Source organism: Garra rufa, unplaced genomic scaffold (genome assembly GCF_049309525.1).
Source record: "Garra rufa unplaced genomic scaffold, GarRuf1.0 hap1_unplaced_002, whole genome shotgun sequence".
NCBI lineage: Eukaryota > Metazoa > Chordata > Actinopteri > Cypriniformes > Cyprinidae > Garra > Garra rufa.
Genome location: NW_027394277.1, coordinates 8,342,513 through 8,362,471, shown reverse-complemented (window position 1 = coordinate 8,362,471; position 19,959 = coordinate 8,342,513). Strand labels below are relative to the sequence as shown.

General features: G+C 40.1%; 24 non-coding genes across 24 annotated transcripts; all 24 read left to right on the top strand.

Annotated features, from left to right (window-relative positions):
* Positions 1-48: 48 nt before the first annotated feature.
* Positions 49-167, top strand: LOC141306086 (5S ribosomal RNA). Its single transcript, XR_012345047.1, has one exon. It is a non-coding gene; the product is annotated as a 5S ribosomal RNA (ribosomal RNA).
* A 6,589-nt stretch (positions 168-6,756) lies between these two features.
* Positions 6,757-6,875, top strand: LOC141306085 (5S ribosomal RNA). The gene has a single exon (XR_012345046.1). It is a non-coding gene; the product is annotated as a 5S ribosomal RNA (ribosomal RNA).
* Positions 6,876-6,959: 84 nt separating this feature from the next.
* On the top strand, positions 6,960-7,078 carry LOC141306084 (5S ribosomal RNA). The gene has a single exon (XR_012345044.1). It is a non-coding gene; the product is annotated as a 5S ribosomal RNA (ribosomal RNA).
* Positions 7,079-7,162: 84 nt separating this feature from the next.
* On the top strand, positions 7,163-7,281 carry LOC141306083 (5S ribosomal RNA). Its single transcript, XR_012345043.1, has one exon. It is a non-coding gene; the product is annotated as a 5S ribosomal RNA (ribosomal RNA).
* A 753-nt stretch (positions 7,282-8,034) lies between these two features.
* Positions 8,035-8,153, top strand: LOC141306082 (5S ribosomal RNA). Its single transcript, XR_012345042.1, has one exon. It is a non-coding gene; the product is annotated as a 5S ribosomal RNA (ribosomal RNA).
* An 84-nt stretch (positions 8,154-8,237) lies between these two features.
* Positions 8,238-8,356, top strand: LOC141306081 (5S ribosomal RNA). Its single transcript, XR_012345041.1, has one exon. It is a non-coding gene; the product is annotated as a 5S ribosomal RNA (ribosomal RNA).
* Positions 8,357-8,440: 84 nt separating this feature from the next.
* LOC141306078 (5S ribosomal RNA) lies at positions 8,441-8,559 on the top strand. Its single transcript, XR_012345039.1, has one exon. It is a non-coding gene; the product is annotated as a 5S ribosomal RNA (ribosomal RNA).
* Positions 8,560-9,312: 753 nt separating this feature from the next.
* Positions 9,313-9,431, top strand: LOC141306077 (5S ribosomal RNA). Its single transcript, XR_012345038.1, has one exon. It is a non-coding gene; the product is annotated as a 5S ribosomal RNA (ribosomal RNA).
* A 753-nt stretch (positions 9,432-10,184) lies between these two features.
* LOC141306076 (5S ribosomal RNA) lies at positions 10,185-10,303 on the top strand. Its single transcript, XR_012345037.1, has one exon. It is a non-coding gene; the product is annotated as a 5S ribosomal RNA (ribosomal RNA).
* Positions 10,304-10,387: 84 nt separating this feature from the next.
* Positions 10,388-10,506, top strand: LOC141307441 (5S ribosomal RNA). Its single transcript, XR_012346394.1, has one exon. It is a non-coding gene; the product is annotated as a 5S ribosomal RNA (ribosomal RNA).
* An 84-nt stretch (positions 10,507-10,590) lies between these two features.
* Positions 10,591-10,709, top strand: LOC141306075 (5S ribosomal RNA). The gene has a single exon (XR_012345036.1). It is a non-coding gene; the product is annotated as a 5S ribosomal RNA (ribosomal RNA).
* An 84-nt stretch (positions 10,710-10,793) lies between these two features.
* Positions 10,794-10,912, top strand: LOC141306074 (5S ribosomal RNA). Its single transcript, XR_012345035.1, has one exon. It is a non-coding gene; the product is annotated as a 5S ribosomal RNA (ribosomal RNA).
* An 84-nt stretch (positions 10,913-10,996) lies between these two features.
* Positions 10,997-11,115, top strand: LOC141308241 (5S ribosomal RNA). The gene has a single exon (XR_012347163.1). It is a non-coding gene; the product is annotated as a 5S ribosomal RNA (ribosomal RNA).
* An 84-nt stretch (positions 11,116-11,199) lies between these two features.
* LOC141306073 (5S ribosomal RNA) lies at positions 11,200-11,318 on the top strand. The gene has a single exon (XR_012345033.1). It is a non-coding gene; the product is annotated as a 5S ribosomal RNA (ribosomal RNA).
* Positions 11,319-12,071: 753 nt separating this feature from the next.
* LOC141306072 (5S ribosomal RNA) lies at positions 12,072-12,190 on the top strand. Its single transcript, XR_012345032.1, has one exon. It is a non-coding gene; the product is annotated as a 5S ribosomal RNA (ribosomal RNA).
* Positions 12,191-12,274: 84 nt separating this feature from the next.
* Positions 12,275-12,393, top strand: LOC141306071 (5S ribosomal RNA). Its single transcript, XR_012345031.1, has one exon. It is a non-coding gene; the product is annotated as a 5S ribosomal RNA (ribosomal RNA).
* Positions 12,394-12,477: 84 nt separating this feature from the next.
* LOC141308240 (5S ribosomal RNA) lies at positions 12,478-12,596 on the top strand. Its single transcript, XR_012347162.1, has one exon. It is a non-coding gene; the product is annotated as a 5S ribosomal RNA (ribosomal RNA).
* Positions 12,597-12,680: 84 nt separating this feature from the next.
* LOC141306070 (5S ribosomal RNA) lies at positions 12,681-12,799 on the top strand. Its single transcript, XR_012345030.1, has one exon. It is a non-coding gene; the product is annotated as a 5S ribosomal RNA (ribosomal RNA).
* Positions 12,800-13,552: 753 nt separating this feature from the next.
* LOC141306069 (5S ribosomal RNA) lies at positions 13,553-13,671 on the top strand. The gene has a single exon (XR_012345029.1). It is a non-coding gene; the product is annotated as a 5S ribosomal RNA (ribosomal RNA).
* Positions 13,672-13,755: 84 nt separating this feature from the next.
* LOC141306066 (5S ribosomal RNA) lies at positions 13,756-13,874 on the top strand. Its single transcript, XR_012345027.1, has one exon. It is a non-coding gene; the product is annotated as a 5S ribosomal RNA (ribosomal RNA).
* An 84-nt stretch (positions 13,875-13,958) lies between these two features.
* LOC141306065 (5S ribosomal RNA) lies at positions 13,959-14,077 on the top strand. The gene has a single exon (XR_012345026.1). It is a non-coding gene; the product is annotated as a 5S ribosomal RNA (ribosomal RNA).
* Positions 14,078-14,830: 753 nt separating this feature from the next.
* Positions 14,831-14,949, top strand: LOC141306064 (5S ribosomal RNA). Its single transcript, XR_012345025.1, has one exon. It is a non-coding gene; the product is annotated as a 5S ribosomal RNA (ribosomal RNA).
* An 84-nt stretch (positions 14,950-15,033) lies between these two features.
* On the top strand, positions 15,034-15,152 carry LOC141306063 (5S ribosomal RNA). Its single transcript, XR_012345024.1, has one exon. It is a non-coding gene; the product is annotated as a 5S ribosomal RNA (ribosomal RNA).
* An 84-nt stretch (positions 15,153-15,236) lies between these two features.
* LOC141306062 (5S ribosomal RNA) lies at positions 15,237-15,355 on the top strand. The gene has a single exon (XR_012345022.1). It is a non-coding gene; the product is annotated as a 5S ribosomal RNA (ribosomal RNA).
* Positions 15,356-19,959: the final 4,604 nt, after the last annotated feature.

Below are 19,959 nucleotides of genomic sequence, written 5' to 3'. Positions count from 1 at the left end.
TTTTACGGAGGCTGATCTTTAAATAGCCCACTTTTTGGAGCAGCCCTCGCTTACGGCCATACCGCGCTGAGAGCGCCCGATCTCGTCTGATCTCGGAAGCTAAGCAGCGTCGGGCCTGCTTAGTACTTGGATGGGAGACCGCCTGGGAATACCAGGTGCTGTAAGCTTTTGCCTTTTCTTCACTATTTATATAATATGCTGGCTTTTAGAAAGACGTGTTTTACCGCTCTATTTATTACAATCATTTAAATGTATTATAGAGTTTTAAGTGTTTTACATGTTTTTTAGGCCATTTTATTACTCTTAACATTTTAAGTGAGTGTGTGTCTTTAAAAAATGGATGGTTGGCCTGCCATGTGACTAGACACATGACAGGAAGCAGGAAGTACAACTGTATAAGAGAGCAGCATGACAAACAAAGGACAGTCACCAAACTGTTGGATTGAGGAGTTGCTAATTTTAGAGCTCACCTTTCCATTCACCACCTGCAAACTTTGGATTACACTTTCTGTGGATTGTATATACACCGGTGGACACTCACATTGGACTTATCAACACACTGGGATTCTTGGACTGTTTTTAGGGTATGGACAAATGAACTGTATTCTTTTAACAGCGTTTACCTCCTTTTATCGTGTTGTTTTAAAGTCTTTTATGTGAACCTTGTAAATAAACCAAATCTATTTAAACCAATCTTCTTTTATGTCTCATTCTTTTAACCACTAGTCATCTCTCACAGTTAAATCTGATCCCATTTTAGTCTTGTAACTCGGCTGATAAGGCCGATTGTTACACTTGGATGGGAGACCGCCTGGGAATACCAGGTGCTGTAAGCTTTTGCCTTTTCTTCACTATTTATATAATATGCTGGCTTTTACGGAGGCTGATCTTTAAATAGCCCACTTTTTGGAGCAGCCCTCGCTTACGGCCATACCACCCTGGGGGCGCTAGTGAGTTGCTGGTAAAACAGGAAGTGTTCGGCTGCAGTGGGTGAGAAAGGCTCACTCTGTTTTGTTTTTTATTTGTTTGGTTTGTGGACAGTTGTTTTTTCTTATTTTTGATTTGTTTTTTTGTTAGTGGCTAAGCTTCCCAGCAGCATTGTGCTGTCTGGGAAGTTTTTGTAGTGATTATGGCTTCAAGAACGGACAGATTACAAGGTGAAGACGTGTATATGCCTGGAGAAAGACGAGACGAAACAGAAAATGGACGGGAAATAAGACAACGAGATGGACAGAAACGAACGGATTACAAAAAGAAGTACTCCAAAGAGGCAACAGTGATTGTGGATATGGTGGAGTTGAGAGATGCAAGAGCGGAGGATATTATAAAAGCAGTGAATGAAAGAATTGGAGGAGGTAAGATACTGGCAGTAAGACCTAGGCAAACAAAGGAATATGAAATAACACTGAGGAGTAAAGAGGATTGCAAGGACTTGGATGATGAATTAAAGATAAAAGGAAAAATGTGCAAAATAAGACATTTGCAGGATAGAGAATATGTGGTTTCCTTCATACATTTGCCGGCCTACATTGAAGATTCAGAGATTCTTGATAAATTAAAAGATTGGGGAGTAACACCAGCATCTGATATTAGAAGGAGGATGTATCCGGGCACAGAAATTGCAGACGGTACGAGGTACCTAAGGGTTAAATTCCCGAAGGAAGTGGTGTCGCTCCCATATAGCACAAAATTTAACACGGAGGAAGGAACACAATATTGCCGGATTTTACACGATCGGCAGGTGAAAACCTGTCGGTTGTGTATGAGTCCAGGGCATATGTTCAAAGACTGTCCGGAATTCAAGTGTTTTCAGTGCGAGGAGCAAGGACACTTCGCAAGAGATTGTGAGGCAATAAAGTGCCCGGATTGCAGAAGAGTGCTGGTAAGATGCGAGTGTTGGATGGAGGGGGAGAACGTATTACATAATGAAGAAATTTTCAATGAAGGAAGGCAAATGTTGAAAGAAACAGAAATTGAGGAAGTGGAAAATGAGGAAGAGGCTGGGACAGAAAAGGAAACAAATAAAGAAGCCAACGTAGAAAATCAAGAGGTAATTGAGAACTCTCAGGAAGGGGAAATGGAAAATATATGGACACCTTTGGAAATAACACAGAGAACTTTCGAGACAATGGAGAATAAAGAACCAAAAAGCAAGGAAGAGCAAACAAAAGGTGACTTGGAGCAAATTAAAGAAAGAGAAAACCAAGAGGAGTTGGGGACCTTTCAGAAAGGAGAGAGGGAAGAGATATGGACACCGCTGGAATTAACACAGAGAACTTTAGAGGCAATGGAGATTCAAGAACTAAAAAGCAAGGAAGAGCAAACAATAGGTGCATGGGAGGAAAATAAAGAACTGGAAAAGACAGACAGATGGAGGGACGGAAAAGAAGTAGTAAGAAGAAGGACTATTAAGGTAAAACCCAATATTGAAGGTGCAAAGAGAAAGAGAAGAAAAGAACAGAATAAGGATGCAGAAAATTCTAAATGGGTCAATAGTTTTCAGGTGTTAATGGAGGAGGAGGAGGAGGAAGAAGATTAGCCCCCCCCCCCCTTTTTTTGAATATATTATTAATTCTTTTACACATTAATTATCTACTCAATTTTTTTTTCACCTTTTTTCAATGTTTTTAAAACTGATATCATGGAATGCTAGAGGTTTGATGAATATGGAAAAATTTGAGATGATGTGTGTATTATGTAAAGGAATTGATGTGATTGTGTTGCAAGAAACAAATTGGAAAAATGAAAGTATGAAAAGGTTCCAAACAAAATGGGATGGGAATATGTATTTTAATAATGGAGAAGAAAATGTGGGAAGTGGTGTAGCTATTTTAACCAGTAGAAGAATAGGAGGAAAAGAACAAGTGATATATGATGATAAAATGGGGAAAAGCTTAGCAGTGAAAATAGAAAAAGGAGAAGAGAATTTAATTATTTATAACATTCACGCCCCAAATGAAGAGAAAGAAAAGAAAAGGTTTTTTAGTAAAATATCTGACAATGTAAGAATATGGGAAAAGGGTATTTTGATTGGAGATTTTAATACTGTTTTTACGGAATTAGACTTGGCAAGTAACATGGTTTTTAGAATAGATAAAGGTAGAGAAGAATTGAAAAAGATGATGGAGGATTGCCAATTGATTGATGTTTGGAGGGAAAGAAACAGAACAAGAAGAACTTTTTCTAGAAGACAGATGGTTTTAAAAGAGCTAAAACAAAGTAGAATAGATTATGTTCTATGTATGAAGGAAATGGAAGGTATGATAAAGGATGTATTTTATGAAGTTGTAGGGTTGAGTGATCATTCTTTATTGCATTTGACAATAGATTTTACAAAAGTGGAAAGAGGAAGAGGGGTATGGATTTTAAATGCGGAGGTTTTAAAAAGTGATGATTTTAAGGACAGAATTAAAAAGGTGGTAAAAGGAAATCTAAAAAATGATATGTATAAGGAAGATAAAGTAATTTGGTGGGATAATGTTAAGTGGGAGATAAAGAAAAGCTCAATGGAGTATAGTCAATTTTTTCAAAAAATCAAAAGACAAAAAGAACAACTGTTAAGGAAGAAGCTAGAAAATGAGCTAAGAAAAGAGGCGGAGAAGATGGGGAAAGGGAATATGGAGGAAATAGTAATGTTACAAGATAAGCTAAAATTAATGGAAGAAGAAAAGTGTAAAGGTGCAATAGTAAGAAGTAAAGCAAAGTATGCCGTAGAGGGAGAAAGATGTACACAATTTTTCTTTAATCTGGAAAGAAACAGACAAAAAGCAGATCTAATAAAAGAGGTTTTAAACAAAGATGGCAATTTAGAGACGGAAACGGAAGGAATTTTAAAAACAGTTAGGCAATTTTATATGGACTTGTTTAAAAAACAAGGAATAAAAAGAGAAGATGAAGAATTTTTAATAAAACAAATCCAAACAAAGGTAAATAAAGAAGACAAGAAATTCTGTGATGAGGATATTAAAGCAGAAGAAATAGAGATTGCAATCCAACAATTATCGACAAGGAAAAGTCCAGGGGTAGACGGTCTAACAAATGAATTCTATAAGGAATTTAAAGAGCTATTAGTACCGATTTTAAAAGAGGTTTATGAAGAAATTTTTAAGAAAGGGATATTGAGTGAAACAATGAAAATAGGAATGATAAAAATTATATACAAAAGAAGAGGTGATTCAAAAGATCTCAAGAATTTTAGACCAATAACAATGCTGAATACAGATTTTAAAATTTTAGCAAAGGTTTTAGCCAATAGATTAAAAAGTATTTTACCCAAGATTATTAAAACAACACAAGCATATGGGGTGCAAGGAAAAGACATAGCAGATGTGGTTAAAAGTATAAGAGACACAATATATTATATGAAAGAGAAAGATAAAGGGGTTTTTTTAATTAGCTTAGATCTGGAGAAGGCGTTTGACAGAGTAGAACATGAGTTTTTATTGGAGGTTCTTAAAGGTTTCGGGTTTGGGGAAAAATTTAGAAAATGGATACGAATTTTTTATAAGGATGTTTTAACTTGTATAAAATGTAATGGTTTTTTAACTGAATGTTTTCAGCCAACAAGGTCGATAAGACAAGGATGTCCATTGTCTGCCTTATTATACACGCTGGTAGCTGAACCTTTAGGTTTGGCTATAAAGGCAGACAGAAACATAAAAGCAATACAAATTGAGAAAAATGAAAAAAGAGAACCGGTGTATCAATACGCGGACGATACTACTTTGTTGGTTGAAGACATTCAGAGTATTAAAGAGGCAATGGGGATCTTAGAGCGCTATTGTAATGGTTCAGGAGCAAAAGTGAATGTGGGGAAAAGTGTGTGTATGAGGATTGGAAATGTACAAGAAATATCACAACACATACCATTCAAAGAAGAAAAGGAGATGATTAAAATTTTAGGAATTTGGGTAGGGATGGATTTTAATAAGACAGATAATTTGAATTGGGAGGGAGTTTTAATTGGAATTGAGAAAAGATTAAGATTTTGGCAGACCAGAAATTTGACTTTGAAGGGGAAAGTTTTAATTATTAATGCTTTATTGCTTTCTAAAGTTTGGTATGTGTTGGCAGTAACCCCATTGCCTCAAGGGTATTATAAGAAAATCAAAGAAGGGGTTTTAAAGTTTTTATGGGGAAAGGGGAGAGCCAAGATTGCATATCAAACATTGATTGGAGATATTAAGGAAGGAGGTTTGGGGCTTTTAGACACTTTTTTAAGAATGAAATCTTTAAGAATTAAAAATGTTCAACATTTTTTGGAAACAAGGAAGGAAGTAATTTGGAAATGTGTGATGGAATACTTTCTGGAAAAATGTGGTCTTTTTAAAATGGGGTGTAATGTTTTATGGATGAAGGTTAAAAATTGGATGACAGCAGGAATACCAAGGTTTTATATGGAGGTTTTAGAGACATGGGGTGAATTTTTAGAAAATGTACAGATTTTACCAAAAGGAAGAGCTCAGATTTTAGAACAGCCTCTTTTCTTAAACCCAAATATTGTAAATGAGGGGAATGTAGTATACTATAAGGAATGGTGGGATGGAGGCATAAGACAGGTAAAAGATGTATTATATGAAGTGATAAAAGGATATTTACCATTACAAGTTATTGTGGATGCTGTGGCGGATGATTTTAAAAGAGTGTATAAAACAAGATTACAGAAACAATATGAAGAGTTGAAAAAAGCAATACCAAAGGAATGGATTGAAAAAATTGACAATAATGAGACAGGTGATGAGAATGAATTGCCGGAGGTATATCTTAAAAAGACTGCTGGGGAAAAAATCAAATTGAAAGAATGTACAGTGAAAAATTTGTATGTGGTTTTTAGGTCAAGGGCTTTTACGAAACCAGTAGCACTCAGCTACTGGAAAGAAAGGTATGATGATTTGAATGAAAAGGAAATATGGGGAAATGTAAGATTAAAGTATATTGAACCAGTTTTAGAAAATTTTAACTACTTATTGAGACACAATTGTATTTTAACTGAAATGAGACTGTGTAAAATAGGACTTGAACAAGATGATATATGTAAAGTATGCAGAAAAGAAGGGGAAGGTTTACGGCATTTGTTTTTCTATTGTGAAAAATTGGAAGATTTTATGAGAAAGTTAAAAAAAATCGCAAAACTGCTTTTGGGAAAGAAATATGTGGAGGAACAAAAGAAATGGGAAAAAATGTTTCTATTTGGTATGGAAGATTGTAAAATGTATGTTTTTAATATATGTGTAACAGTGGCAAAATATGTAATTTGGTTAAGGAGGAACATGGCAAAATATGATGGAAAAAAGGTGGATGTATGGATTATGTTTAAAAACAGGATGGATATTGTTGTAAACTTGATACAGAACTATCTTTTATCACATGAGAAGGAGGAGGTTTTTATTGAAATATTGGTGAAGGGAAACCCTATGATTGAATTCAAAGACCATACAATAAAGTGGTTATGGGGAAATATGTAAAATATGTTAAACACAAATGTTGTAACACCTAAGGAAAACTTGTGAATCTCTGAAATGTAACAAAATTTTAATTTTTTTAAATAAAGGAAAAAAAAAAAAAAAAAAAAAAAAGAGCGCCCGATCTCGTCTGATCTCGGAAGCTAAGCAGCGTCGGGCCTGCTTAGTACTTGGATGGGAGACCTCCTGGGAATACCAGGTGCTGTAAGCTTTTGCCTTTTCTTCACTATTTATATAATATGCTGGCTTTTACGGAGGCTGATCTTTAAATAGCCCACTTTTTGGAGCAGCCCTCGCTTACGGCCATACCGCGCTGAGAGCGCCCGATCTCGTCTGATCTCGGAAGCTAAGCAGCGTCGGGCCTGCTTAGTACTTGGATGGGAGACCGCCTGGGAATACCAGGTGCTGTAAGCTTTTGCCTTTTCTTCACTATTTATATAATATGCTGGCTTTTACGGAGGCTGATCTTTAAATAGCCCACTTTTTGGAGCAGCCCTCGCTTACGGCCATACCGCGCTGAGAGCGCCCGATCTCGTCTGATCTCGGAAGCTAAGCAGCGTCGGGCCTGCTTAGTACTTGGATGGGAGACCGCCTGGGAATACCAGGTGCTGTAAGCTTTTGCCTTTTCTTCACTATTTATATAATATGCTGGCTTTTACGGAGGCTGATCTTTAAATAGCCCACTTTTTGCAGCAGCCCTCGCTTACGGCCATACCGCGCTGAGAGCGCCCGATCTCGTCTGATCTCGGAAGCTAAGCAGCGTCGGGCCTGCTTAGTACTTGGATGGGAGACCGCCTGGGAATACCAGGTGCTGTAAGCTTTTGCCTTTTCTTCACTATTTATATAATATGCTGGCTTTTAGAAAGACGTGTTTTACCGCTCTATTTATTACAATCATTTAAATGTATTATAGAGTTTTAAGTGTTTTACATGTTTTTTAGGCCATTTTATTACTCTTAACATTTTAAGTGAGTGTGTGTCTTTAAAAAATGGATGGTTGGCCTGCCATGTGACTAGACACATGACAGGAAGCAGGAAGTACAACTGTATAAGAGAGCAGCATGACAAACAAAGGACAGTCACCAAACTGTTGGATTGAGGAGTTGCTAATTTTAGAGCTCACCTTTCCATTCACCACCTGCAAACTTTGGATTACACTTTCTGTGGATTGTATATACACCGGTGGACACTCACATTGGACTTATCAACACACTGGGATTCTTGGACTGTTTTTAGGGTATGGACAAATGAACTGTATTCTTTTAACAGCGTTTACCTCGTTTTATCGTGTTGTTTTAAAGTCTTTTATGTGAACCTTGTAAATAAACCAAATCTATTTAAACCAATCTTCTTTTATGTCTCATTCTTTTAACCACTAGTCATCTCTCACAGTTAAATCTGATCCCATTTTAGTCTTGTAACTCGGCTGATAAGGCCGATTGTTACACTTGGATGGGAGACCGCCTGGGAATACCAGGTGCTGTAAGCTTTTGCCTTTTCTTCACTATTTATATAATATGCTGGCTTTTACGGAGGCTGATCTTTAAATAGCCCACTTTTTGGAGCAGCCCTCGCTTACGGCCATACCGCGCTGAGAGCGCCCGATCTCGTCTGATCTCGGAAGCTAAGCAGCGTCGGGCCTGCTTAGTACTTGGATGGGAGACCGCCTGGGAATACCAGGTGCTGTAAGCTTTTGCCTTTTCTTCACTATTTATATAATATGCTGGCTTTTACGGAGGCTGATCTTTAAATAGCCCACTTTTTGGAGCAGCCCTCGCTTACGGCCATACCGCGCTGAGAGCGCCCGATCTCGTCTGATCTCGGAAGCTAAGCAGCGTCGGGCCTGCTTAGTACTTGGATGGGAGACCGCCTGGGAATACCAGGTGCTGTAAGCTTTTGCCTTTTCTTCACTATTTATATAATATGCTGGCTTTTACGGAGGCTGATCTTTAAATAGCCCACTTTTTGGAGCAGCCCTCGCTTACGGCCATACCGCGCTGAGAGCGCCCGATCTCGTCTGATCTCGGAAGCTAAGCAGCGTCGGGCCTGCTTAGTACTTGGATGGGAGACCGCCTGGGAATACCAGGTGCTGTAAGCTTTTGCCTTTTCTTCACTATTTATATAATATGCTGGCTTTTAGAAAGACGTGTTTTACCGCTCTATTTATTACAATCATTTAAATGTATTATAGAGTTTTAAGTGTTTTACATGTTTTTTAGGCCATTTTATTACTCTTAACATTTTAAGTGAGTGTGTGTCTTTAAAAAATGGATGGTTGGCCTGCCATGTGACTAGACACATGACAGGAAGCAGGAAGTACAACTGTATAAGAGAGCAGCATGACAAACAAAGGACAGTCACCAAACTGTTGGATTGAGGAGTTGCTAATTTTAGAGCTCACCTTTCCATTCACCACCTGCAAACTTTGGATTACACTTTCTGTGGATTGTATATACACCGGTGGACACTCACATTGGACTTATCAACACACTGGGATTCTTGGACTGTTTTTAGGGTATGGACAAATGAACTGTATTCTTTTAACAGCGTTTACCTCGTTTTATCGTGTTGTTTTAAAGTCTTTTATGTGAACCTTGTAAATAAACCAAATCTATTTAAACCAATCTTCTTTTATGTCTCATTCTTTTAACCACTAGTCATCTCTCACAGTTAAATCTGATCCCATTTTAGTCTTGTAACTCGGCTGATAAGGCCGATTGTTACACTTGGATGGGAGACCGCCTGGGAATACCAGGTGCTGTAAGCTTTTGCCTTTTCTTCACTATTTATATAATATGCTGGCTTTTACGGAGGCTGATCTTTAAATAGCCCACTTTTTGGAGCAGCCCTTGCTTACGGCCATACCGCGCTGAGAGCGCCCGATCTCGTCTGATCTCGGAAGCTAAGCAGCGTCGGGCCTGCTTAGTACTTGGATGGGAGACCGCCTGGGAATACCAGGTGCTGTAAGCTTTTGCCTTTTCTTCACTATTTATATAATATGCTGGCTTTTAGAAAGACGTGTTTTACCGCTCTATTTATTACAATCATTTAAATGTATTATAGAGTTTTAAGTGTTTTACATGTTTTTTAGGCCATTTTATTACTCTTAACATTTTAAGTGAGTGTGTGTCTTTAAAAAATGGATGGTTGGCCTGCCATGTGACTAGACACATGACAGGAAGCAGGAAGTACAACTGTATAAGAGAGCAGCATGACAAACAAAGGACAGTCACCAAACTGTTGGATTGAGGAGTTGCTAATTTTAGAGCTCACCTTTCCTTTCACCACCTGCAAACTTTGGATTACACTTTCTGTGGATTGTATATACACCGGTGGACACTCACATTGGACTTATCAACACACTGGGATTCTTGGACTGTTTTTAGGGTATGGACAAATGAACTGTATTCTTTTAACAGCGTTTACCTCGTTTTATCGTGTTGTTTTAAAGTCTTTTATGTGAACCTTGTAAATAAACCAAATCTATTTAAACCAATCTTCTTTTATGTCTCATTCTTTTAACCACTAGTCATCTCTCACAGTTAAATCTGATCCCATTTTAGTCTTGTAACTCGGCTGATAAGGCCGATTGTTACACTTGGATGGGAGACCGCCTGGGAATACCAGGTGCTGTAAGCTTTTGCCTTTTCTTCACTATTTATATAATATGCTGGCTTTTACGGAGGCTGATCTTTAAATAGCCCACTTTTTGGAGCAGCCCTCGCTTACGGCCATACCGCGCTGAGAGCGCCCGATCTCGTCTGATCTCGGAAGCTAAGCAGCGTCGGGCCTGCTTAGTACTTGGATGGGAGACCGCCTGGGAATACCAGGTGCTGTAAGCTTTTGCCTTTTCTTCACTATTTATATAATATGCTGGCTTTTACGGAGGCTGATCTTTAAATAGCCCACTTTTTGGAGCAGCCCTCGCTTACGGCCATGCCGCGCTGAGAGCGCCCGATCTCGTCTGATCTCGGAAGGTAAGCAGCGTCGGGCCTGCTTAGTACTTGGATGGGAGACCGCCTGGGAATACCAGGTGCTGTAAGCTTTTGCCTTTTCTTCACTATTTATATAATATGCTGGCTTTTACGGAGGCTGATCTTTAAATAGCCCACTTTTTGGAGCAGCCCTCGCTTACGGCCATACCGCGCTGAGAGCGCCCGATCTCGTCTGATCTCGGAAGCTAAGCAGCGTCGGGCCTGCTTAGTACTTGGATGGGAGACCGCCTGGGAATACCAGGTGCTGTAAGCTTTTGCCTTTTCTTCACTATTTATATAATATGCTGGCTTTTACGGAGGCTGATCTTTAAATAGCCCACTTTTTGGAGCAGCCCTCGCTTACGGCCATACCGCGCTGAGAGCGCCCGATCTCGTCTGATCTCGGAAGCTAAGCAGCGTCGGGCCTGCTTAGTACTTGGATGGGAGACCGCCTGGGAATACCAGGTGCTGTAAGCTTTTGCCTTTTCTTCACTATTTATATAATATGCTGGCTTTTACGGAGGCTGATCTTTAAATAGCCCACTTTTTGGAGCAGCCCTCGCTTACGGCCATACCGCGCTGAGAGCACCCGATCTCGTCTGATCTCGGAAGCTAAGCAGCGTCGGGCCTGCTTAGTACTTGGATGGGAGACCGCCTGGGAATACCAGGTGCTGTAAGCTTTTGCCTTTTCTTCACTATTTATATAATATGCTGGCTTTTACGGAGGCTGATCTTTAAATAGCCCACTTTTTGGAGCAGCCCTCGCTTACGGCCATACCGCGCTGAGAGCGCCCGATCTCGTCTGATCTCGGAAGCTAAGCAGCGTCGGGCCTGCTTAGTACTTGGATGGGAGACCGCCTGGGAATACCAGGTGCTGTAAGCTTTTGCCTTTTCTTCACTATTTATATAATATGCTGGCTTTTAGAAAGACGTGTTTTACCGCTCTATTTATTACAATCATTTAAATGTATTATAGAGTTTTAAGTGTTTTACATGTTTTTTAGGCCATTTTATTACTCTTAACATTTTAAGTGAGTGTGTGTCTTTAAAAAATGGATGGTTGGCCTGCCATGTGACTAGACACATGACAGGAAGCAGGAAGTACAACTGTATAAGAGAGCAGCATGACAAACAAAGGACAGTCACCAAACTGTTGGATTGAGGAGTTGCTAATTTTAGAGCTCACCTTTCCTTTCACCACCTGCAAACTTTGGATTACACTTTCTGTGGATTGTATATACACCGGTGGACACTCACATTGGACTTATCAACACACTGGGATTCTTGGACTGTTTTTAGGGTATGGACAAATGAACTGTATTCTTTTAACAGCGTTTACCTCGTTTTATCGTGTTGTTTTAAAGTCTTTTATGTGAACCTTGTAAATAAACCAAATCTATTTAAACCAATCTTCTTTTATGTCTCATTCTTTTAACCACTAGTCATCTCTCACAGTTAAATCTGATCCCATTTTAGTCTTGTAACTCGGCTGATAAGGCCGATTGTTACACTTGGATGGGAGACCGCCTGGGAATACCAGGTGCTGTAAGCTTTTGCCTTTTCTTCACTATTTATATAATATGCTGGCTTTTACGGAGGCTGATCTTTAAATAGCCCACTTTTTGGAGCAGCCCTCGCTTACGGCCATACCGCGCTGAGAGCGCCCGATCTCGTCTGATCTCGGAAGCTAAGCAGCGTCGGGCCTGCTTAGTACTTGGATGGGAGACCGCCTGGGAATACCAGGTGCTGTAAGCTTTTGCCTTTTCTTCACTATTTATATAATATGCTGGCTTTTACGGAGGCTGATCTTTAAATAGCCCACTTTTTGGAGCAGCCCTCGCTTACGGCCATACCGCGCTGAGAGCGCCCGATCTCGTCTGATCTCGGAAGCTAAGCAGCGTCGGGCCTGCTTAGTACTTGGATGGGAGACCGCCTGGGAATACCAGGTGCTGTAAGCTTTTGCCTTTTCTTCACTATTTATATAATATGCTGGCTTTTACGGAGGCTGATCTTTAAATAGCCCACTTTTTGGAGCAGCCCTCGCTTACGGCCATACCGCGCTGAGAGCACCCGATCTCGTCTGATCTCGGAAGCTAAGCAGCGTCGGGCCTGCTTAGTACTTGGATGGGAGACCGCCTGGGAATACCAGGTGCTGTAAGCTTTTGCCTTTTCTTCACTATTTATATAATATGCTGGCTTTTACGGAGGCTGATCTTTAAATAGCCCACTTTTTGGAGCAGCCCTCGCTTACGGCCATACCGCGCTGAGAGCGCCCGATCTCGTCTGATCTCGGAAGCTAAGCAGCGTCGGGCCTGCTTAGTACTTGGATGGGAGACCGCCTGGGAATACCAGGTGCTGTAAGCTTTTGCCTTTTCTTCACTATTTATATAATATGCTGGCTTTTAGAAAGACGTGTTTTACCGCTCTATTTATTACAATCATTTAAATGTATTATAGAGTTTTAAGTGTTTTACATGTTTTTTAGGCCATTTTATTACTCTTAACATTTTAAGTGAGTGTGTGTCTTTAAAAAATGGATGGTTGGCCTGCCATGTGACTAGACACATGACAGGAAGCAGGAAGTACAACTGTATAAGAGAGCAGCATGACAAACAAAGGACAGTCACCAAACTGTTGGATTGAGGAGTTGCTAATTTTAGAGCTCACCTTTCCATTCACCACCTGCAAACTTTGGATTACACTTTCTGTGGATTGTATATACACCGGTGGACACTCACATTGGACTTATCAACACACTGGGATTCTTGGACTGTTTTTAGGGTATGGACAAATGAACTGTATTCTTTTAACAGCGTTTACCTCGTTTTATCGTGTTGTTTTAAAGTCTTTTATGTGAACCTTGTAAATAAACCAAATCTATTTAAACCAATCTTCTTTTATGTCTCATTCTTTTAACCACTAGTCATCTCTCACAGTTAAATCTGATCCCATTTTAGTCTTGTAACTCGGCTGATAAGGCCGATTGTTACACTTGGATGGGAGACCGCCTGGGAATACCAGGTGCTGTAAGCTTTTGCCTTTTCTTCACTATTTATATAATATGCTGGCTTTTACGGAGGCTGATCTTTAAATAGCCCACTTTTTGGAGCAGCCCTCGCTTACGGCCATACCGCGCTGAGAGCGCCCGATCTCGTCTGATCTCGGAAGCTAAGCAGCGTCGGGCCTGCTTAGTACTTGGATGGGAGACCGCCTGGGAATACCAGGTGCTGTAAGCTTTTGCCTTTTCTTCACTATTTATATAATATGCTGGCTTTTACGGAGGCTGATCTTTAAATAGCCCACTTTTTGGAGCAGCCCTCGCTTACGGCCATACCGCGCTGAGAGCGCCCGATCTCGTCTGATCTCGGAAGCTAAGCAGCGTCGGGCCTGCTTAGTACTTGGATGGGAGACCGCCTGGGAATACCAGGTGCTGTAAGCTTTTGCCTTTTCTTCACTATTTATATAATATGCTGGCTTTTACGGAGGCTGATCTTTAAATAGCCCACTTTTTGGAGCAGCCCTCGCTTACGGCCATACCGCGCTGAGAGCGCCCGATCTCGTCTGATCTCGGAAGCTAAGCAGCGTCGGGCCTGCTTAGTACTTGGATGGGAGACCGCCTGGGAATACCAGGTGCTGTAAGCTTTTGCCTTTTCTTCACTATTTATATAATATGCTGGCTTTTAGAAAGACGTGTTTTACCGCTCTATTTATTACAATCATTTAAATGTATTATAGAGTTTTAAGTGTTTTACATGTTTTTTAGGCCATTTTATTACTCTTAACATTTTAAGTGAGTGTGTGTCTTTAAAAAATGGATGGTTGGCCTGCCATGTGACTAGACACATGACAGGAAGCAGGAAGTACAACTGTATAAGAGAGCAGCATGACAAACAAAGGACAGTCACCAAACTGTTGGATTGAGGAGTTGCTAATTTTAGAGCTCACCTTTCCATTCACCACCTGCAAACTTTGGATTACACTTTCTGTGGATTGTATATACACCGGTGGACACTCACATTGGACTTATCAACACACTGGGATTCTTGGACTGTTTTTAGGGTATGGACAAATGAACTGTATTCTTTTAACAGCGTTTACCTCGTTTTATCGTGTTGTTTTAAAGTCTTTTATGTGAACCTTGTAAATAAACCAAATCTATTTAAACCAATCTTCTTTTATGTCTCATTCTTTTAACCACTAGTCATCTCTCACAGTTAAATCTGATCCCATTTTAGTCTTGTAACTCGGCTGATAAGGCCGATTGTTACACTTGGATGGGAGACCGCCTGGGAATACCAGGTGCTGTAAGCTTTTGCCTTTTCTTCACTATTTATATAATATGCTGGCTTTTACGGAGGCTGATCTTTAAATAGCCCACTTTTTGGAGCAGCCCTCGCTTACGGCCATACCGCGCTGAGAGCGCCCGATCTCGTCTGATCTCGGAAGCTAAGCAGCGTCGGGCCTGCTTAGTACTTGGATGGGAGACCGCCTGGGAATACCAGGTGCTGTAAGCTTTTGCCTTTTCTTCACTATTTATATAATATGCTGGCTTTTACGGAGGCTGATCTTTAAATAGCCCACTTTTTGGAGCAGCCCTCGCTTACGGCCATACCGCGCTGAGAGCGCCCGATCTCGTCTGATCTCGGAAGCTAAGCAGCGTCGGGCCTGCTTAGTACTTGGATGGGAGACCGCCTGGGAATACCAGGTGCTGTAAGCTTTTGCCTTTTCTTCACTATTTATATAATATGCTGGCTTTTACGGAGGCTGATCTTTAAATAGCCCACTTTTTGGAGCAGCCCTCGCTTACGGCCATACCGCGCTGAGAGCGCCCGATCTCGTCTGATCTCGGAAGCTAAGCAGCGTCGGGCCTGCTTAGTACTTGGATGGGAGACCGCCTGGGAATACCAGGTGCTGTAAGCTTTTGCCTTTTCTTCACTATTTATATAATATGCTGGCTTTTACGGAGGCTGATCTTTAAATAGCCCACTTTTTGGAGCAGCCCTCGCTTACGGCCATACCACGCTGAGCGCCCTCTAGTGGAAGCAGGAAGTGGTACAGCTTGTTGGAGAAAGCAAACAGAGAGTGTTTTGAGTTTTGAGAACTGGAAACTGAAGCCTGTGTTTTTAAAACAACCTTTTTGAAAAAGAGGAATTGGTGGGTAGTCAAGTTATTTAATCCCCAAACGGCTATTGCTGTTTGGGGATAGATACTTTCTGTGCTGAGATGGCTACAATGTTGGATGACAAAATGGAGGTGGGAAGAGGCCTGGAGAAAAGGAACACAAGGGAAATGGATGGAGAACGGGACCAAAGAAGAAGGAATTATGAAAAGAGGCTCACAGTGCTGGTGGAAATAGAAGGAGAAGATAGAATAACGATGATGGAGATACTGAAGAAAGTGAGAGAAGAGTGTGGAGTGGTGATCGGCTGTAGATACAAAACACCAAAAGAATACGAGCTGACAATGGAAGAGGAAAAAGGAAAGAAGAAGTTGTTGGATGGGCTAAAGATAAAGAACAGTCGGATTATGGCGAAAGAGGTGGACTGTATGGAGATGGTGGTCTCATTTCTTGGTCTACCAATGTATATTCAGGATGAGGAGATACTGAGAAAGCTGTCGGAATGGGGAGTTAAAGCGGTCTCAAGAGTGAAAAGGAGAATGTGGCCGGGGACAGATATCGCTGATGGGACAAGATTTTTAAAGGTAAAATTCAATGATGTGGTAAAATCACTGCCATATTCAACAAAGTTTGAGACACTAGGAGGGACTGAGCACTTCAGAGTGATACATGACAGGCAAGTGAAAGTCTGTCGCCTGTGCATTCAGCCAGGTCACATTGTAAGAGACTGCCCAAGCTTCAGATGTTTTAAATGTGACAAGCAGGGACATTACGCCAGAGAGTGCAAGGAGGTGAACTGCATTATGTGCAATATGCGACCTGGATTATGTGTGTGTGAAACACTGCCGGAGATGGATGAGGAAAACAGCAATGAGGAGGATTCGGATCTGTATGAGGTGGATGAAGAGGTGGAGATCGAAGGAAAGGAAGGTGAAGCGACTGGAGAAGAAAGAAGGGATGCATGGAGTGGAGAAGAAAGAACAGTGGAGTGGAGAGCGATTGAGAATGTGAGCAGTCAAGAGGAGGAGGCTCCAGGGCAGAGGCAGAGAGAGAGAGAAAGAAAAAAGAAAGAAAGGAGAGCGGAACCCGGAAAGGAGATGGCTATGAAGGGCTTGGAGTGTGAAAATGGAGAAGGGGAAACAGCGAAAGGTGATGGAGAGAGTCAGGAGGGTGACAGTGCAAAAGGGCAAGGCGAAAAGCTGCAAGTGGAGGGATGTGGAGGAGTGCCAGAGAGTCTAGAGACAATCGAGGACGAGGACATGGACACAAGCGAAGGAAAAAGGGTGCAGAAGAAAAGAAAGAAGAAAGAAATGGAGGAGCACACTGCAGAAAGTAAGTGCATGGATTGAGCAAAATGAGTATGATTTTTTTCAAAATTATGATACTTGCTATGTGGGGCATTATGAACATTGCCTGTTTGAATAGCAATGGGTTAAGAGATGAAAATAAGTTTGAGAAGGTGAAGGGTTTGTTAAAAGCGGATATACTCTGTTTGCAAGAGACACACTGGTCTGATGAAATAATGGACAACATAAGAAAGAGGTGGGAAGGTGAAATTATTTCTAATCATGGGACTGCAAAATCCTGTGGCGTGGCAACCCTGATAAAAGGAGATCGATTAAACAATGTGAAGCAAATATACAAGGATGGAAATGGGAGATTGTTAGTGATTGAATTTGTATTTCACAATGAACTGTTCAGGCTGATAAACATTTATGCACCTAACACAGAAAATGAAAGAAAAGAAGTCTTTAAAGAAATTAAGCCGCTGTGTAAAGGCAACTTTATAATAGTCGGTGACTTTAATGTATGGTGCACAAGACTGGACGCGTCAAGCAGCGCAAACTTTAAGTCAGATGTATCCAGAAAATATTTAACTGAATGGATGCAAAATGAGGACATAGTTGATGTATGGAGGGATGAGAATCCCTACAAAAAAGACTTCTCTAGAAGACAATTGGTGATGGGAGTCTTGAAACAAAGCCGTATAGATTTATGTTTAACCAAAAGGGAAATGTTAAAATATATAAAAAATGTGAGATATAAGTTTGTGGGAGTAAGTGACCATGCTATGATGATGGTAAAGATGGGTGTGAACGAGGAGGAGAGGGGGGGAGGAATGTGGTGTTTGAATGCAGACTTGCTAAAAGAAGAGGCATATAAAGAAAATATCAGAAAATGTATAGATTATGAAATGGAAAATATCTTATTTGATGAAAATGTATGTGAGTGGTGGGAAAAAATGAAAGGGATAATTAAAAAAAGAAGTATTAGATATGCCAAACAAAGGAATTTTAAGAGAAGGAGCAAAGTTAAGGTAATGCAAAATGAATTGAAGAGGGAAGCAGAAAAAATAGAAAGTAATCCCGAGCAAGATAAAGAACGCTTTATGCAGATAAATGCAGAAATAGAGGAGTATGAAAAAGAAAAAAGCAAGGGTGCAATAATAAGGAGTAGAGCGCAGTATGCGTTAGAGGGAGAAAGAAGCACAAAGTTCTTTCTAAACTTAGAAAAGAAAAAGCAGATGAAAAAGTATATAACAGAGTTGGAAAATGAAAAAGGAGATAAGATTACTGATTATGTGGAGATAATAAGAGAAGTAGAAATATTTTATAAGAAGCTATTTAAGAAAGAAGGGGTTAAACAGGAGTGTGTGGAGGAAGTTTTGAACTCTGTGAGTGTGAGGTTAAGTGAAAGTGAGAAAAATACATGTGAAAGTGACATAGGTATCGAAGAAATAAAAGAAGCAATAAAACAGACAAAGAAGAATAAAAGCCCGGGCTCAGACGGCTTAACGCATGAGTTTTACAAGACTTTTGAAGAGACTGTAGCACCAATATTGTGGAAGGTTTATAGAAGTATGGAAGAGAGAGGTGAAATGCCAGAGTCTATGGGGCTAGGAGTAATCACAATACTATATAAAAATAAAGGAAGTCCACTTAAGCTAGAAAATTATAGACCGTTGAGTCTGTTAAACACGGATTATAAAATACTGACAAAAGTGCTGGCAAATAGGATAAAAGAGGTGGTAGGGTCAATAGTATCACCAAGCCAAGCTTATAGCATAAAGGGAAGAGACATTACAGATACAATTTGCACAATAAGGGACGTAGTAGAAGGGATGGGGAAAGATGGGAAAGGGGGATTGGTTTTATCTATAGACTTAAATAAGGCTTTTGATAGGGTGGAACATAGCTTTATAGAACAGACAATGGGGAGATTTGGGTTTGGAGAGAGAATGCAAAAGTGGATAAAATTAATATATGTAAATGCTAAAAGTTGTGTTAAGGTTAATGGGGTGTTAACTGACCCCTTTCAGTTAGAGAGGTCAGTAAGGCAAGGCTGTCCGTTGTCTGCAATATTGTATTCAATAACAGCTGAGCCACTGGCGACACTCATCAAAAATGACAAGGAAATAAAAGGTATTCAAATACCAAATGGAGGATTGAGTGTAATACATCAATATGCAGATGATACAACTTTTACAGTTAGGGATATAGAGAGTATAAATAAAATTAGAAAACAGATGGAAAAATATGGGAAAGCGTCAGGTGCTAAAATAAATGTGGAAAAATCTGAAATAATGAGTATAGGAGGAATAAGGGTGGAAGGGTCAGATGTTCCATTTAAAATAACGAAAGATTTTATAAAAATTTTAGGGGTAAACGTAGGAGAGAATGCAAAAGAGGCAAGAGATGCAACATGGTCAGGAGTGCTAAACAAAATCAAGCAAGTGTTACAGTTTTGGAGACTAAGGGAATTAAGACTAAGAGGAAAAGTGGTAGTGGTTAATTCTTTATTGTTAACTAAATGTAATTATGTGATGGGAGCAATTGATTTACCAGACTGGGTGTTAAATGGAATAAAAGAGGCTGTGAATATTTTTGTGTGGGGTGGGAAAGGAGTAAAAATATCAGCAAAAACATTAATAGCAGATTACAGTGAGGGGGGTTTGAAATTGATGGATTTAGATGTGAAAAGGAAAGCAATAAGAGTTAAGACAATAAAAAAGTATTTATGTGGCAAAGTAGAATATGGATGGAAGGGGTATAAGAGAAAATATTTAAATGAAGGAGGAGGGTGTGGTGAAGAAGGAGTGTTTATGGTTTTAAAAAAGCCAATGATTGAAAAGTTGCCTTTGTTTTACCAAGAAGTGTTTACTGCATGGGCTGAATTTGTGATAAATGTAAACTATGAATGTGAAAACATAAACCAAATACACAATCAGCCAATTTTCCTGAACCCAAGAATAAGGAGGGGAGGGAAAATGCTTTACAACAGACTGTTCATGAGAGCGGGGGTAAGGAAAGTAAAGGATATGGCTTACGAATATGTAAAAGGTTTTTTACCGAATAGAGCAATATATGATTGTGTGGTGGGGTGGGATGATGAAATTGAGAAAGCA